General features: G+C 37.9%; 1 protein-coding gene across 1 annotated transcript in view; it reads left to right on the forward strand.

Moving 5' to 3' along the window:
* Positions 1–18,753, forward strand: part of LOC140002820 (uncharacterized) — a 99,568-nt gene that overhangs the window by 42,631 nt on the left and 38,184 nt on the right. The gene's annotated exons all lie outside the window — the stretch shown is intronic.

The raw sequence follows: 18,753 nt of genomic DNA on the forward strand, positions 1-18,753 counted from the left end.
TGGCAACTGCCAGGTGCCCACCTAGCCTCCTCCAGCCTCCCACACCCTGTCCTTGACAGGGCAGGGTGGAAAAGCTCCTAACCTGTGATAAGAACATGGAAATCACCAGTTACCATCATGGCCAAAAACCCCTTGTGACTAGGGGAAATTTATTATAGTTTATTGTCAAGTAAAAATAGAGAAGCGTGGTGAGAAACAAAACAAAAACAGCTGCCCCTCACCTGCTCCTTCTTCCCAGGCTCAACTTCACTCCCAACTCTTCCACCTCAGCACCCTGAGCCCTGAATGGTGTGAGAGGCTGGCAGTGGAGGTTGTGGTCTCTTCGTAACAGGTAGCCTCTGTCACTCCTTCCTCCTAACAAGTTCCCCTTTCTCCCTGGCTGCCATTCTTCAAGAACGCTCCAGTGGGGTGCAGTCCTCCAGCAGCAGACTGCTCAGGCATGGGCCCAACTTGGGCCACAGTTCTGCCAAAAAAACACCTGTGTGGGCTCTCCATGGGCAGCAGCATTTTTCAGAGCACAACCAACTGCTGCAGGGGCCTCCGTGGTCTGCAGGAGGACTGCTTCACTGTGGTCTTCTCCACAGTCTGGAGGGCAATCTCTGCCAAAACCTTGCCTCATAAACCCAACACAGTGTGGTAGATACTGGATGCCTTCACTTTATGTTCTTTTATCATTAGAAATAATGGATTTTTTAAAATAAACTTTAGAATAAAAATTTGAGCATGATGTTAATATAATAAAGGATGCTAGCCCCAGTAAATGAAATGTTATCTAATTGTATTTATTTGATTTATTTGAAAAATGTGTCATAGGATTATTTTCTGTAACTTAGTATGCAAAAATATCTTGCAATTTGTTCTCAAGTATAGCTAGGAGTCTCAAGTTAACTATTTTCTCAAAAATTTTGATGGCAAATATAAATGTGCGGTTGTCATCCCATGTCTTGTGTCATTGGTCATCTCCTGAGTGTACACCGATACTCAGCTCCTTCCAGGAATCTTCACCGACTTTGATACTGCCAAATCAATACCCTTTAGGTTATAAACTCTACAAGAAGCCAGGTATTTTTGCCTAAATTGAATGCCTAACTTGAAAGAGCCCTTCAGAGCTGCAACACAGCTGAAAATAATTCCCAAACTGCCCTACTTCGATTTCATTCTGCTTCATTCAATGTGTTTCTGGAAGGTGGTGGTGTCCTTAAAGAATGCAAATTGCAATTCTTTTATTACACGAAAATATCTTCTAAAATGGTCTGAGTCTCAAGCTAAAATATTCTGAGTCTTATGCTAGGTAAATATTCAAGGGAAAAACAAGGGTACCTATGCAGAACTTCTGAAAGAAAGTGACACAAAAATAATTTAAGAGAAACTCAGAAATACTGTAATGCTTATTTTCAATACAAATTGTAAAATATCCTATGTGGAGGTATTTATAACTCTATCGCTACCTTGATTTATTTACCTTTGGGATGTGACTTTACAGTGTCCTTTTCTGTCCCCAGGTATGAACTGTAAGTGATCATAGCAAAGACTTCATTTACGTATGTATTTATTTATTTATTTCCAAATACTGTTTGGCTTTCACTTAAAGAAATATTTCTGTATTTTTCAAGAGGCATAGACTGAAAACATAAGGTGGAGAAACAGCTGATCCTTAGCATTGGAAGTGTATGTAATTTTTAATATAAGGAGGTGTTAAAGTGCCAGGCAGATGTTGCCATAATGTCTTTATCTGCAGTAACACTTTTGTACACCACATAATGTGCTATGTGTCCATTGAACTAGGGTGTTTTGACTATGGATTTTGAAAGAATGTAATTAAGTTTCTATATATGCCTCACTTCTTTTAATGTCTTGCCCTAGAAAGTTTTTGTTTGACAATAGTAAATAAAATAAAGTTGACTTTAATTCTGTGTTTGTGTTTTTGTTTGTTTGTTTGTTTGTTTTATATAATAAATGTAGCTTTCAGGAATTCATAAAAATATGTTTACAGTTACTCATGACTTTATTTGGATTCATAGTTTTCTCTGTATGTGTCTATATATTTTTACATTTATAAATATATTTTAAGGAGGAGAGAGATATTTAGACAGTAGAACAGTAGAGAATGAGTACTAAATAATGTTGGTGAAGAGTGGTGGTGAATATCCATGGCCAGGTAAAATAAACATAAGAAAGAATATCACAGCTGCCTTTCTAATATAATTTTCAGTAATGGTATAATATATACTCTCTAGAAAGGCTTTTAAATAAAATTTTAAATAACATTTTACATGGATACAGTAAGATAGTAAATATGCAGTCCATTTTATTATTATTTTTTATTATTCTATTTTTGTTTAAGAGCCTGGTCACATTTTATTAAAATGGGTAACTAAAATATTCGCTGTAAGGCTGAGCGTTTAGTTAACTCGGTATTCATATTTTCTAAGCAATCTTCCAAAAAAAAAAAAAATAATAATAATCCTGACATTAGATTTTAATATTTCAAACCTGTACTGTAATCAATGGTATAGTTTATATAGAGATATGTCATTTACTCTTGACTTTCTCTTTCATATCCAATATCCTTTCTGACTACTGTGAGTTCATAGCTCAAAAAAGTTTCTTGATAACAAGATCAGCTGCTTAATTACAAGAAAACCTGTATTGGTTTGAATTTTCCATCTTTTAATTTGTATCTTTCCATGGCATTCCTCTCCTGACTTGACACTAAGGTGCAATGCTATTTTGAGAGAACAGTGTGATTGTAGTTGTTAACCTTGATGCTGAGTTGTAAACACTGTCAGGTTCGATAATTTCCCAAAGGCTGAGATCTGATGGAGCCAATTCTCAAAGATTAAAAGATATCAGGTAATTGATGATCTTTGAGGATGTCATCTCCATAGATTCTTATTTCAGCTTCCTTTCTTGCTTCTTTAGGATAGAATTTATGGTTTGTCCTCAGGGGAGGAAGAAAAAACAAAAGAAAACAAACAAACAAAATAAAACTGAAACAGGTGGAACTTGCACCCTTCTTTAAAAAAAAAAAAAAAAAAAAAAAGCCTTTGGGGTTACTTGCATCTCCAAAACTCAGTTAGTGAATATTCTGAGGCTTGTGACTTGCGCTTGTATGTGCACTTGAAAGGCTCAAATTTGGGGAGGCAATACACTGGAAGAAGGTGATGTAGAAGTAGAATTTTAACTGTCAGTTATATTGGGTCATCTGATAGCTTTTTATGGTACTCAGGGTAGATACAAGTACCTTCTTATGCTTAATTTGAGCACCTCTCCCTAGCAGGAAGTTGAATATCTCTGTCTAGAACTATTCCGACTTCAGAACAGCACTTTAAAACACGTTCCTGACACAAATCCTTTATCAGAAGTGTCCAAGCATTAGGAGAGATTTGGGCTCACTGAACTGTGATGCAGCAGTACTTTGAAAGAGAAGTTTAATCAAGTTTGAATGCTTGAACAAACACAATATTCTGTGGGATTGGTGTTGTTTTAGTGTGTACCTGAATGCTTTTCCATTGCAAGAAAAACTTCTTAACAATAATGGCGCAATAAACTATTTTATTAACCATAAAACTTGCGTGCCATTTCTAGAAATGCATCTTTTGCATTGAGAGTGGGAGATGAAAGGACTGCTCAGGCTTGCAGCCATCTGAAAAGTATATATATATATATATTTATTTTTTTTCTCTAAAAAGGGAAAAAAAAGTTAATATTTAACTTCCATATTTCATTTCCTCAGTATTATTTCCTTCAGTGACAGGATTGTATTTTGGAGGAAAAGACCTAGTTAAAGAAGTGCTAGTGGAGTAGAAATTGGGAAGTTCTGCAATTAAGAGCCTTTACCAGGCTCCTGCATAGCTTTGAAAGCATATAAGAAAATCTAAATGGCTACTGTATGGCTTAGAAAAGATCCCATGAACTTGTTTTTTTGCTATTTTCAGAGAGAGTTGCATCTACCTTTTTATCAAATATCTTCATGAATACCAGAAAAAATCCAGGTATCCTTGCCATTAAAATGTCAAAAAAAAATTGCCTAAAATCAACTAATTAGAGCTTTAAATTATATTTAAAGATTGGGCTTTTCTTAACAAGCTAAAAGCACATTTACTAAGGCAAAGTAAGGCAAAGTTTTAAATCCTTGGTTTTGTTTGAGAGAAATATTCTGCAAGCCAGCCAACTGTGGAAGTTGTGTGAATTTTGTACTTAATATTTTGCGTACGTACATAAAGCTCCAAATGACCTATTTTTAAATAAAGGACAATGATAACACCCTGTAGGAGGGTCAGACAGATCATTTTGTCAGAAATCACATGTAAAACGAGGGCCAAATTCACTTTAATCGGACCCACCGAGAACAAGTTTCAAGTCAAAGCCTTCAACTCATTTACATCAACAGCCGAGACTTCTAGCAGTCTGACCTGGTAGCTGGGCCAGGTTAAAACAAACAAACAAATGAAAAACTTTCATCTGTTGCTGTTCCAGTCTGTCAAATTACCAAGATAAAATCATTTTACTACTGTGTTCTGAGGTGTATTTTAGTTAGTGAATTACTTCCTAGCCCTCCTCTTAACTGCCTGGTTCCTGTCAGCAAAGTCAGGCCCACCAATTAGCGCAGGCTAATTCTGCTCCTTTTTATATGTGTGCCTCCTTTGTTATGCTGTACATTGTTCACTAGTTGGGATATCTACTGACAATTAGGGAATGAGGCAGACACAAAGACTAATTTGATCACCCGGAGACCTGCCTCCCAAGATCCCTGTGTAGGCAGTGGAGACACAGCAGTACCTCCAGGGCACTCCAGCTGAGGTTTCAGCTCGCCTTCGCCCTCTAGAGAAGCCTCCTTCTTTCCATTAACTACAGGGAAAGACTGGCATCCCCAGGCAAGAGATGGCCCCTCTCAACCACGCTCCCATTTTAATAAGGGAAGTCAGCGACAGAGTTTGACTTTTGAGTTTCAGGGCAAAGGCTGCTCGTCCGCCACGCTGGAAACGGGCCTGGTCCGGCTGCCTGATGGAGCTCATCCCAGCCCAGCTCCCGACCTGGCCCCATAGGCACCTTGTGCCTCCAAAATCAGCAATTCCCTTTGGGCACACTTCTATGTGCTCTCGGGACACTCCTGGCCTCACCAGGAGGACAGAATGAGGGAGGAATGGCAGTGGGGTGAATCTTTCACGTGAATTAAAGTCATTAAGTAAGGTTCTGTTTGTTAGGTTAATTGCGGTATTGATCCTCCAAGTCCCTCAATTTGGAGTAGTATATAACTGATACAATTTCAGTTCAATAATTTTTGTTGGTGAAAACATGCATTTTACCTGTATTCAGCTTAGTTTCTTTATGCCTTTTTCCCTAGCCAGTTCACACACTGTCAGTTGTAGACTGGACTGCCTGTAAGTGTTGGGTGTATGGCAGACATCTTCCATAGAAGTAAGGAGGAGCAGAAGAAGGCAAGCTGATTCCATTCCACAAGCAGCTTGTTCTACCTTTATGAAAAAAGAAACCTTAATTAAAGATCATAGTAAAGATGAGACTTCTACAAAAGATCAAGATCCAGCTTTGGAAGCTATTCCCTCTTCAACAGAAGAAGTTCCGCTGAGAGGACGAAGAGGCGGCGAGAGGTTGCTGTAGCATCACAAACGGTGAGTTCTCTTTCTATCAGAGAAAAACGTGGCTTTCTAGAAGGTGATGATAAAAAGATGACTGTGAAAGAAGATCAAAATCCAGCATTGGGAGATAGCACTTTGCAGGCAAAAGCAAATGCATCAGCAAGGGACAAAAGAAAAGAGATTGATCTAGCAGCAGAGGCAAAAAGTTCAGCTTCTCTCCGGAGAAAACGTGGCTTGTCAGAAACTGATGACAAAGAGGAGAGTACTAATGAAGAACAAAACGTGCTTTTGGAATCGGTGTCCTGTGCAAAAGCAAAGCCATTAGGAAGGGGCAGAAGGAAAGAAACTCCTCCAGTGTCACACACAACTAATTCCATTTCTCTTAGAAGAAAACGTGGTTTGCCAGCAGATAATGGTAAAGAAGAGGCTCTTAAAGATCAAAATGTTCCGTTAGGAGCAGTTGTTTCAAGTCTAAAAGATCAACCAAAAAGAGGCAGAAGGAATGAAGCTGCCATATTATTAGAAGCCACAAGTTCTACTCCTGCTCGGGGAAAACGTAACTTATCAAAAGAAAGTAGCAGAAATAATAATCATAGGAAAGCTAAACAAATGATTTCTGAAAAACCCTCTTCCGAAGAAAAAATTGACCTTTCAAAAGGGTACTCAGGGAAAAAGTGTAGTATCACTTCACTGGCTGTTAGTTCTAGTTCACTTCAAGGTTTGCCAGAAGATGGTAAGAATGAAACTCCCAAAGAGCAACAGGGTATACTTTTGGAAGTAACCCAATCAGGAAAAGAAAATCCATCGAAGGCAGGCAGAAGGAAAATAGTTCCTTCCAAATCTGAAGAAACTAGTTCAACCTTTCTCAGGGAAAAGCTTGTCTTGCCTGAAGACAGAGGTCAAAACGGAATCCTTAAGGAAGGTGAAGGTACAGCTCTGGAAAATAACTCATCCCAGGAAAAACAAAGGCAACTGAGAAATAAGAGGAAAAATGTACAATTCAAACCAGAGGCAGCTACTTCTCTTCGTGATAATGGCAACTTGCCTGAAAACGGCAACATTTCGGAAATGCAGTGTTTGATACCCACTGGTTCTGAAGAAAGTAATCAGTCTGGAAAAGGAAAAGAGGTTAACCCTACCCAACAGACAACTTCCACTTCTCGCAGAAGAAAATGTCTGTTGCCAGCAGATGATGTACCACCTAAAAAATCAAAATCAGGTGAGGAAAAAAAAATATTTCTATTTTCTACATATAGCTAAGTCTAGAATTTTGTACAGGTTATTACTGTTGGCTGCCATAGTCTAATGTAAATAGAGAGTGGGTCTTTAATGTAGCAAAGAGTGGTAAGTAAAGAAGGGGCTAGGTTATCCTGTACAAACCAGATGTTTCTCCAAAGCAGAATGGATTGATTGTATGGCATCTGACAGCTGTATTCCTCTTCTGCTGAGTTATTCAAATGCTCTCATGCTCTTCTGCTGTCTCAACCCGTAACTTGCAGGTTAAATAACAGCAATTAACTAACTTACAGGTGGTTATGAGCATAGCATGATAATTACATTTGTAGCACCCATTGTCTGTGCTTGTTTTCTCCTAAATACCATCTAAGCTCCTGCTTTTGTATGTCCAGGTTTTGGGTGAGTTTCACTTTCCAGATTGACTTTCTATAAAATGCTTGATTTATGATATAAATTTCCATTTAATATTTCTGTCTACGAATAGAGAATGATGAAAACGGATCACCCAAAAAAGGGAAAAGAAACAAAACTGAAGAAAAACTTGAAGGCAATGTGAAGACAACTCAGACTGCTGGAGGGACGAACAGGACAACAAGATCAAGCACAAGAGCAAGTGCAAGAACAAGAAAATAGTCTTAACAGTTAAAGAGCCAGTTTTTAGAATGATTCTGTAAATGACATTGGAATTTTTAATGTGACTTGACTTACACTCAGATTTTAAGTTCAGATTTTGTAAAGCTATCGCTGATGATATTATCTAAGTACTTTTCTTAATATGTTTACAGATATGATGCCGCCTGTTTTAGTAGATACATATAGTGGTTCCTATACCATGCGATGCTTGTGCAGAATGGCAGGTAGAAAAATAAATCTTTTATGCTCGTATTTATCCCCTTTTTTATGGTAATGAGTACAGTAGCCAGGAAGCCATGTTACTTTACTGCCAGTGTAATTGTAAGCTATTTTCTGCTTAAATTTTATGTGCTTAAGTCTTATTTTTTCATTAAAGTTCTGTAAATATTCTTCTAAAAACTATAGATTTATTAGTAGAACTACTATGAATGAAAATGCTATTTTAAAAAAAAATAATAATTTTACTGAGAAGTACGGGTTTGTAAGCCATTAAATTTGTAAACAATTTAGGACTTAAGTGTTTTGTGTTCTTAGGAATAATTAAAGATGTAATTACTACTGTCCTCTTACAACCATATTTAATTTTTTTTAGCCAAATGCCATAATTTTTGGAAGTGTAATGTGGGTGCCTCTGAAATTCAGGCAATTCTCTTGTAAACATGGCCACGCTGTGCAGTGCTTGTAAAGGGAGGTGAGCACTGGGAAGAGGAGCAGTGAGCGTATGAGGTTGCGATGTTGCCCTTTTCAGAGCTGCAGCTGATGTGGAGTACTGAATGTGGTTTGGAGAATATTTTCTAGAGGTCAGTGTCTGCGGCCTGTGGATAATGTTGGCGTGCACACATCTCAAAGGGTGGTAGCTTTCTGTTCCTCTATGAAATGCAAAAAAAAAAAAAAAAAAAAAAAAATTCAGCTCAGGTATCTATGCATTTTTAAGACCCCAGTTAAGAACCTACATTTTCATATAGTCTAGGAGGAGTAATAGATTTCTATGGAAGGACAGATAGAGTTTATTTTCTGATGTTTTTCTTAGGGCTTCTTTTGGAGAAGATGAATGGCCCTTTGGGCAAGTTCTGATTTGTGAAATCCGTGTTTTCAAAGTGTTACCACAAGAGGAGTGAGGGGTTGCTTCCACCAGCTTAGGTTGCAGCCTCTGAAATGAGAGGAGTATCTTCACCCAAGATGTTTAATTGGGTCTGTGGTGCAGGATTTATGATCATCCCAAATTCCAGGACATGTAGCTTCATGCTTCTTGTCTCTGCAACAACTCAAGCAGTAGGTCTAGACTAGTGACCTTGGAGTTTTACAGAATTTTACCGATTTTACTGGATCTATATGAAGTCCTTGCATGTTGAACAACTCCAGTTTCCTTGCACTCATTTTCTCCTGCTCTGTTTGTGACTCAGTCTCCTTAACTGCAACAGGGAGACTTCACAAAGCCATCTTCACGAACCTAATCCTGTGTCGGCCCCTACTGGCTGCTGCTTAGAAGTATCCCTTTTGGTTGGTTTGGTTGTTTTCCAAAGAAACCTGGTGATAGCCACCAACAGATTCAGAAGAGAAACAGGACAAAGCAGCTTGGCATTTGTAACCCCTTGAAGGTGATGTGCTTGGGATCAATTTGTCATTTGGCTTAGTAGCTTTCCCTATGCAATGTGGGTAGAAAGAGGAAATAACAGCAGCGCTTTGACCTCTGGAAGCTCATGATATAAGTACCCTTCTAGGTCAGCTTCACAGCCTTGCTGTCTTCCGTGTTCCAACCTGTATTTTTTGTTCTTGCAGTTATGTAAGAGAAGCAAGTGCCTCTAAGTTGCTCTTTCTCTGTCATTTCAGTCTTTAATATCATCCCATAATTATTCAAGGCAGTAATTTCTAACAAATCAAAGTCCTAAGGCACACCCCAATTTTTATTTTTTATTTTATTTTTTTTTTTCAGAATGAGAACAGGGCTGAACTCTTGTGCTGTGAGAAAATGCTCCATTTTAATTGCATTACACACAGCCTTAATGATAAGGGATCATTCCATCTTCCCTAATTTAGCTAGTACGTGTTCGATAGTGAGGCGGCCTCCATACCAGAGGAGATGAAAGCCTTGGGCAGAGGCACGGAGTTGTGAGGGTAGAGGAAGAACACTTGCCAAGTTTCCATCACTGCATTGAAGGAGCTGCCTTGTTTTCCATTCAGTAGCTGCAACTAGGATATAAGAGGGCATCTTGGCCTCTGTGCCAAGCTGTGCAAAGTGAAGAGCTCGTCAGCGAGATGAGCAAAGGGGCATTTTGTTTGGGTTTGTTGAGTGTCACAGGTTGTGCAAACAAGACATTCACCACACAAAAGCTGTTCTGCATAAATGTTACTCTTGACTCATTGGATAAAACCTAATTAAGGCTTTCCTAACAGGGCAATATTCTTTTTTTTTCCAAACAAAGTTCTTGAAAGAAGCAGGAGGGGGGATTCTCGGCTCCTTTTCACAAACCACTTCAAAAGAACTGAGAGAACACCCTTAACTAGATAGCGCCGCTAGGAGCAAATCATTTTTCATAGCACCTGGCACACTGCGTTAGGGTATCACACATCCCACCACTTCAGCTGTGGTCAGCACGTGACTGCTGATGAGCGGGGGCTAACGAAGCGTGCCAGGAGCTGGGCTGTGACTGCTTAACCCCACTGCCACACAGGGCCTGAGCTTGCTCCCCATTCAGCCACTCGGGCTTATTAATTGGGGCTGCGATCCACAGGAAAGTAACTGCTCTGTGGTTGTTTTCTGTTGAGCAGCTAATGCCCAGACTAAGTAAATTGACTTGAAATATCTAATTAATAAGTAAATAATAGTCCATAAAGAGCAGCTGACTCTGTCTGCTGAGATACTACAGAAATGGGGCCTCGCTTAGCAAAAGAGGTCCTAATGGCCTTTTGGGGCAGTGCAAGAAATTCCCTTCTAAAGATGATTGTTAGTTTTGTCCTTGCTTTTATTCTAAAAACCAGTCTCGTCCTAACTGACACCAGCAGAAAGAGTCCACACTCTTGTTTTAAGACAGTATCTGTGACTTTCATGCAGCAGAATTGGTAATTCTACAGGTCACGTTAAAGGTTTTATACAGGATTTTAAACTCAAGTATTTGGTGTCTCTGATTTGTTTTGAAGTCCGTCTCTTCAAAACTAGTAAACTGATATACATGTATATATATATGTATATACATGTATTTTAACAAGTTTTAAAGATCAGCAGCCTATGCACATCATTTCGGGGAGCAATGGTAACAGTGGTTTGAAGTAAATTATGAGTCTGTTTAACACAGAATGGGAAAAAATAACCTACTTTAGTTGTAGAATCTCAGAGGAAAGCAAAGTCCTACCAACACACCTACAGTGAGAACAATCTCCAGTGAACCATACGTATGCAAACGTTATAACTTTATTGAGAAATAGAGCTGAACACAGGCATATTTTCTGATTCTAATTAATATATATATTTTTGTCTCCAGTGATTCTGTCTGATATCTCATTTTTTGTTTGCTCCTAGTTTGTGACTTTCTATGTATATGTAAAGTATGCATATAAAGTTATCAAAGTTATACACTTATATATATTTTTCAGAGCTGAGTTACCAATTTCTGAACATACTAAATGCATAATTAATACTTGATATACATTTGATATCTCTGTGGCAGTGAACTAATTTATTTTCTACTTTTATATTACTATTTAGTACAAGCTAAACATGAGTAAAGAAAAAGTGGTATCCATCCCTAGGCAAATGGTGACGTGTCGACCAGATCTGTACCATTACAGTAGTTCAGGGGGACAGAAGGTGGTCAACCTTCATCTCGTGAGACTCACAGCCCCACAAGGAAAAATGTGTCATAGGATTATTTTCTGTAACATAGTACGCATAAATATCTTGCAATTTGCTCTCAAGTATAGCTAGGAGTCTCAAGTTAACTATTTTCTCAAAAATTTTGATGGCAAATATAAATGTGCGGTTGTCATCCCGTGTCTTGTGTCATTGGTCATCTCCTGAGTGTACACCGACACTCAGCTCCTTCCAGGAATCTTCACCGACTTTGATACTGCCAAATCAATAGCCTTTAGGTTATAAACTCTACAAGAAGCCAGGTATTTTTGCCTAAATTGAATGCCTAACTTGAAAGAGCCCTTCAGAGCTGCAACACAGCTGAAAATAATTCCCAAACTGCCCTACTTCGATTTCATTCTGCTTCATTCAATGTGTTTCTGGAAGGTGGTGGTGTCCTTAAAGAATGCAAATTGCAATTCTTTTATTACACGAAAATATCTTCTAAAATGGTCTGAGTCTCAAGCTAAAATATTCTGAGTCTTATGCTAGGTAAATATTCAAGGGAAAAACAAGGGTACCTATGCAGAACTTCTGAAAGAAAGTGACACAAAAATAATTTAAGAGAAACTCAGAAATTCTGTAATGCTTATTTTCAATATAAATTGTAAAATATCCTATGTGGAGATATTTATAACTCTATCACTACCTTGATTTATCTACCTTTGGGATGTGACTTTACAGTGTCCTTTTCTGTCCCCAGGTATGAACTGTAAGTGATCATAGCAAAGACTTCATTTACGTATGTATTTATTTATTTATTTCCAAATACTGTTTGGCTTTCACTTAAAGAAGAATTTCTGCATTTTTCAAGAGGCATAGACTGAAAACATAAGGTGGAGAAACAGCTGATCCTTAGCATTGGAAGTGTATGTAATTTTTAATATAAGGAGGTGTTAAAGTGCCAGGCAGATGTCGCCATAATGTCTTTATCTGCAGTAACACTTTTGTACACCACATAATGTGCTACTTGTCCATTGAACTAGGATGTTTTGACTATGGATTTTGAAAGAATGTAATTAAGTTTCTATATATGCCTCACTTCTTTTAATGTCTTGCCCTAGAAAGTTTTTGTTTGACAATAGTAAATAAAATAAAGTTGACTTTAATTCTGTGTTTGTGTTTTTGTTTGTTTGTTTGTTTGTTTTATATAATAAATGTAGCTTTCAGGAATTCATAAAAATATGTTTACAGTTACTCATGACTTTATTTGGATTCATAGTTTTCTCTGTATGTGTCTATATATTTTTACATTTATAAATATATTTTAAGGAGGAGAGAGATATTTAGACAGTAGAACAGTAGAGAATGAGTACTAAATAATGTTGGTGAAGAGTGGTGGTGAATATCCATGGCCAGGTAAAATAAACATAAGAAAGAATATCACAGCTGCCTTTCTAATATAATTTTCAGTAATGGTATAATATATACTCTCTAGAAAGGCTTTTAAATAAAATTTTAAATAACATTTTACATGGATACAGTAAGATAGTAAATATGCAGTCCATTTTATTATTATTTTTTATTATTCTATTTTTGTTTAAGAGCCTTGTCACATTTTATTAAAATGGGTAACTAAAATATTCGCTGTAAGGCTGAGCGTTTAGTTAACTCGGTATTCATATTTTCTAAGCAATCTTCCAAAAAAAAAAATATAATAATAATCCTGACATTAGATTTTAATATTTCAAACCTGTACTGTAATCAATGGTATAGTTTATATAGAGATATGTCATTTACTCTTGACTTTCTCTTTCATATCCAATATCCTTTCTGACTACTGTGAGTTCATAGCTCAAAAAAGTTTCTTGATAACAAGATCAGCTGCTTAATTACAAGAAAACCTGTATTGGTTTGAATTTTCCATCTTTTAATTTGTATCTTTCCATGGCATTCCTCTCCTGACTTGACACTAAGGTGCAATGCTATTTTGAGAGAACAGTGTGATTGTAGTTGTTAACCTTGATGCTGAGTTGTAAACACTGTCAGGTTCGATAATTTCCCAAAGGCTGAGATCTGATGGAGCCAATTCTCAAAGATTAAAAGATATCAGGTAATTGATGATCTTTGAGGATGTCATCTCCATAGATTCTTATTTCAGCTTCCTTTCTTGCTTCTTTAGGATAGAATTTATGGTTTGTCCTCAGGGGAGGAAGAAAAAACAAAAGAAAACAAACAAACAAAATAAAACTGAAACAGGTGGAACTTGCACCCTTCTTTAAAAAAAAAAAAAAAAAAAAAAAGCCTTTGGGGTTACTTGCATCTCCAAAACTCAGTTAGTGAATATTCTGAGGCTTGTGACTTGCGCTTGTATGTGCACTTGAAAGGCTCAAATTTGGGGAGGCAATACACTGGAAGAAGGTGATGTAGAAGTAGAATTTTAACTGTCAGTTATATTGGGTCATCTGATAGCTTTTTATGGTACTCAGGGTAGATACAAGTACCTTCTTATGCTTAATTTGAGCACCTCTCCCTAGCAGGAAGTTGAATATCTCTGTCTAGAACTATTCCGACTTCAGAACAGCACTTTAAAACACGTTCCTGACACAAATCCTTTATCAGAAGTGTCCAAGCATTAGGAGAGATTTGGGCTCACTGAACTGTGATGCAGCAGTACTTTGAAAGAGAAGTTTAATCAAGTTTGAATGCTTGAACAAACACAATATTCTGTGGGATTGGTGTTGTTTTAGTGTGTACCTGAATGCTTTTCCATTGCAAGAAAAACTTCTTAACAATAATGGCGCAATAAACTATTTTATTAACCATAAAACTTGCGTGCCATTTCTAGAAATGCATCTTTTGCATTGAGAGTGGGAGATGAAAGGACTGCTCAGGCTTGCAGCCATCTGAAAAGTATATATATATATATATTTATTTTTTTTCTCTAAAAAGGGAAAAAAAAGTTAATATTTAACTTCCATATTTCATTTCCTCAGTATTATTTCCTTCAGTGACAGGATTGTATTTTGGAGGAAAAGACCTAGTTAAAGAAGTGCTAGTGGAGTAGAAATTGGGAAGTTCTGCAATTAAGAGCCTTTACCAGGCTCCTGCATAGCTTTGAAAGCATATAAGAAAATCTAAATGGCTACTGTATGGCTTAGAAAAGATCCCATGAACTTGTTTTTTTGCTATTTTCAGAGAGAGTTGCATCTACCTTTTTATCAAATATCTTCATGAATACCAGAAAAAATCCAGGTATCCTTGCCATTAAAATGTCAAAAAAAAATTGCCTAAAATCAACTAATTAGAGCTTTAAATTATATTTAAAGATTGGGCTTTTCTTAACAAGCTAAAAGCACATTTACTAAGGCAAAGTAAGGCAAAGTTTTAAATCCTTGGTTTTGTTTGAGAGAAATATTCTGCAAGCCAGCCAACTGTGGAAGTTGTGTGAATTTTGTAATTAATATTTTGCGTACGTACATAAAGCTCCAAATGACCTATTTTTAAATAAAGGACAATGATAACACCCTGTAGGAGGGTCAGACAGATCATTTTGTCAGAAATCACATGTAAAACGAGGGCCAAATTCACTTTAATCGGACCCACCGAGAACAAGTTTCAAGTCAAAGCCTTCAACTCATTTACATCAACAGCCGAGACTTCTAGCAGTCTGACCTGGTAGCTGGGCCAGGTTAAAACAAACAAACAAATGAAAAACTTTCATCTGTTGCTGTTCCAGTCTGTCAAATTACCAAGATAAAATCATTTTACTACTGTGTTCTGAGGTGTATTTTAGTTAGTGAATTACTTCCTAGCCCTCCTCTTAACTGCCTGGTTCCTGTCAGCAAAGTCAGGCCCACCAATTAGCGCAGGCTAATTCTGCTCCTTTTTATATGTGTGCCTCCTTTGTTATGCTGTACATTGTTCACTAGTTGGGATATCTACTGACAATTAGGGAATGAGGCAGACACAAAGACTAATTTGATCACCCGGAGACCTGCCTCCCAAGATCCCTGTGTAGGCAGTGGAGACACAGCAGTACCTCCAGGGCACTCCAGCTGAGGTTTCAGCTCGCCTTCGCCCTCTAGAGAAGCCTCCTTCTTTCCATTAACTACAGGGAAAGACTGGCATCCCCAGGCAAGAGATGGCCCCTCTCAACCACGCTCCCATTTTAATAAGGGAAGTCAGCGACAGAGTTTGACTTTTGAGTTTCAGGGCAAAGGCTGCTCGTCCGCCACGCTGGAAACGGGCCTGGTCCGGCTGCCTGATGGAGCTCATCCCAGCCCAGCTCCCGACCTGGCCCCATAGGCACCTTGTGCCTCCAAAATCAGCAATTCCCTTTGGGCACACTTCTATGTGCTCTCGGGACACTCCTGGCCTCACCAGGAGGACAGAATGAGGGAGGAATGGCAGTGGGGTGAATCTTTCACGTGAATTAAAGTCATTAAGTAAGGTTCTGTTTGTTAGGTTAATTGCGGTATTGATCCTCCAAGTCCCTCAATTTGGAGTAGTATATAACTGATACAATTTCAGTTCAATAATTTTTGTTGGTGAAAACATGCATTTTACCTGTATTCAGCTTAGTTTCTTTATGCCTTTTTCCCTAGCCAGTTCACACACTGTCAGTTGTAGACTGGACTGCCTGTAAGTGTTGGGTGTATGGCAGACATCTTCCATAGAAGTAAGGAGGAGCAGAAGAAGGCAAGCTGATTCCATTCCACAAGCAGCTTGTTCTACCTTTATGAAAAAAGAAACCTTAATTAAAGATCATAGTAAAGATGAGACTTCTACAAAAGATCAAGATCCAGCTTTGGAAGCTATTCCCTCTTCAACAGAAGAAGTTCCGCTGAGAGGACGAAGAGGCGGCGAGAGGTTGCTGTAGCATCACAAACGGTGAGTTCTCTTTCTATCAGAGAAAAACGTGGCTTTCTAGAAGGTGATGATAAAAAGATGACTGTGAAAGAAGATCAAAATCCAGCATTGGGAGATAGCACTTTGCAGGCAAAAGCAAATGCATCAGCAAGGGACAAAAGAAAAGAGATTGATCTAGCAGCAGAGGCAAAAAGTTCAGCTTCTCTCCGGAGAAAACGTGGCTTGTCAGAAACTGATGACAAAGAGGAGAGTACTAATGAAGAACAAAACGTGCTTTTGGAATCGGTGTCCTGTGCAAAAGCAAAGCCATTAGGAAGGGGCAGAAGGAAAGAAACTCCTCCAGTGTCACACACAACTAATTCCATTTCTCTTAGAAGAAAACGTGGTTTGCCAGCAGATAATGGTAAAGAAGAGGCTCTTAAAGATCAAAATGTTCCGTTAGGAGCAGTTGTTTCAAGTCTAAAAGATCAACCAAAAAGAGGCAGAAGGAATGAAGCTGCCATATTATTAGAAGCCACAAGTTCTACTCCTGCTCGGGGAAAACGTAACTTATCAAAAGAAAGTAGCAGAAATAATAATCATAGGAAAGCTAAACAAATGATTTCTGAAAAACCCTCTTCCGAAGAAAAAATTGACCTTTCAAAAGGGTACTCAGGGAAAAAGTGTAGTATCACTTCACTGGCTGTTAGTTCTAGTTCACTTCAAGGTTTGCCAGAAGATGGTAAGAATGAAACTCCCAAAGAGCAACAGGGTATACTTTTGGAAGTAACCCAATCAGGAAAAGAAAATCCATCGAAGGCAGGCAGAAGGAAAATAGTTCCTTCCAAATCTGAAGAAACTAGTTCAACCTTTCTCAGGGAAAAGCTTGTCTTGCCTGAAGACAGAGGTCAAAACGGAATCCTTAAGGAAGGTGAAGGTACAGCTCTGGAAAATAACTCATCCCAGGAAAAACAAAGGCAACTGAGAAATAAGAGGAAAAATGTACAATTCAAACCAGAGGCAGCTACTTCTCTTCGTGATAATGGCAACTTGCCTGAAAACGGCAACATTTCGGAAATGCAGTGTTTGATACCCACTGGTTCTGAAGAAAGTAATCAGTCTGGAAAAGGAAAAGAGGTTAACCCTACCCAACAGACAACTTCCACTTCTCGCAGAAGAAAATGTCTGTTGCCAGCAGATGATGTACCACCTAAAAAATCAAAATCAGGTGAGGAAAAAAAAATATTTCTATTTTCTACATATAGCTAAGTCTAGAATTTTGTACAGGTTATTACTGTTGGCTGCCATAGTCTAATGTAAATAGAGAGTGGGTCTTTAATGTAGCAAAGAGTGGTAAGTAAAGAAGGGGCTAGGTTATCCTGTACAAACCAGATGTTTCTCCAAAGCAGAATGGATTGATTGTATGGCATCTGACAGCTGTATTCCTCTTCTGCTGAGTTATTCAAATGCTCTCATGCTCTTCTGCTGTCTCAACCCGTAACTTGCAGGTTAAATAACAGCAATTAACTAACTTACAGGTGGTTATGAGCATAGCATGATAATTACATTTGTAGCACCCATTGTCTGTGCTTGTTTTCTCCTAAATACCATCTAAGCTCCTGCTTTTGTATGTCCAGGTTTTGGGTGAGTTTCACTTTCCAGATTGACTTTCTATAAAATGCTTGATTTATGATATAAATTTCCATTTAATATTTCTGTCTACGAATAGAGAATGATGAAAACGGATCACCCAAAAAAGGGAAAAGAAACAAAACTGAAGAAAAACTTGAAGGCAATGTGAAGACAACTCAGACTGCTGGAGGGACGAACAGGACAACAAGATCAAGCACAAGAGCAAGTGCAAGAACAAGAAAATAGTCTTAACAGTTAAAGAGCCAGTTTTTAGAATGATTCTGTAAATGACATTGGAATTTTTAATGTGACTTGACTTACACTCAGATTTTAAGTTCAGATTTTGTAAAGCTATCGCTGATGATATTATCTAAGTACTTTTCTTAATATGTTTACAGATATGATGCCGCCTGTTTTAGTAGATACATATAGTGGTTCCTATACCATGCGATGCTTGTGCAGAATGGCAGGTAGAAAAATAAATCTTTTATGCTCGTATTTATCCCCTTTTTTATGGTAATGAGTACAGTAGCCAGGAAGCCATGTTACTTTACTGCCAGTGTAATTGTAAGCTATTTTCTGCTTAAATTTTATGTGCTTAAGTCTTATTTTTTCATTAAAGTTCTGTAAATATTCTTCTAAAAACTATAGATTTATTAGTAGAACTACTATGAATGAAAATGCTATTTTAAAAAAAAATAATAATTTTACTGAGAAGTACGGGTTTGTAAGCCATTAAATTTGTAAACAATTTAGGACTTAAGTGTTTTGTGTTCTTAGGAATAATTAAAGATGTAATTACTACTGTCCTCTTACAACCATATTTAATTTTTTTTAGCCAAATGCCATAATTTTTGGAAGTGTAATGTGGGTGCCTCTGAAATTCAGGCAATTCTCTTGTAAACATGGCCACGCTGTGCAGTGCTTGTAAAGGGAGGTGAGCACTGGGAAGAGGAGCAGTGAGCGTATGAGGTTGCGATGTTGCCCTTTTCAGAGCTGCAGCTGATGTGGAGT

This window comes from Anas platyrhynchos, chromosome 6 (assembly GCF_047663525.1).
Source record: "Anas platyrhynchos isolate ZD024472 breed Pekin duck chromosome 6, IASCAAS_PekinDuck_T2T, whole genome shotgun sequence".
Lineage (NCBI taxonomy): Eukaryota > Metazoa > Chordata > Aves > Anseriformes > Anatidae > Anas > Anas platyrhynchos.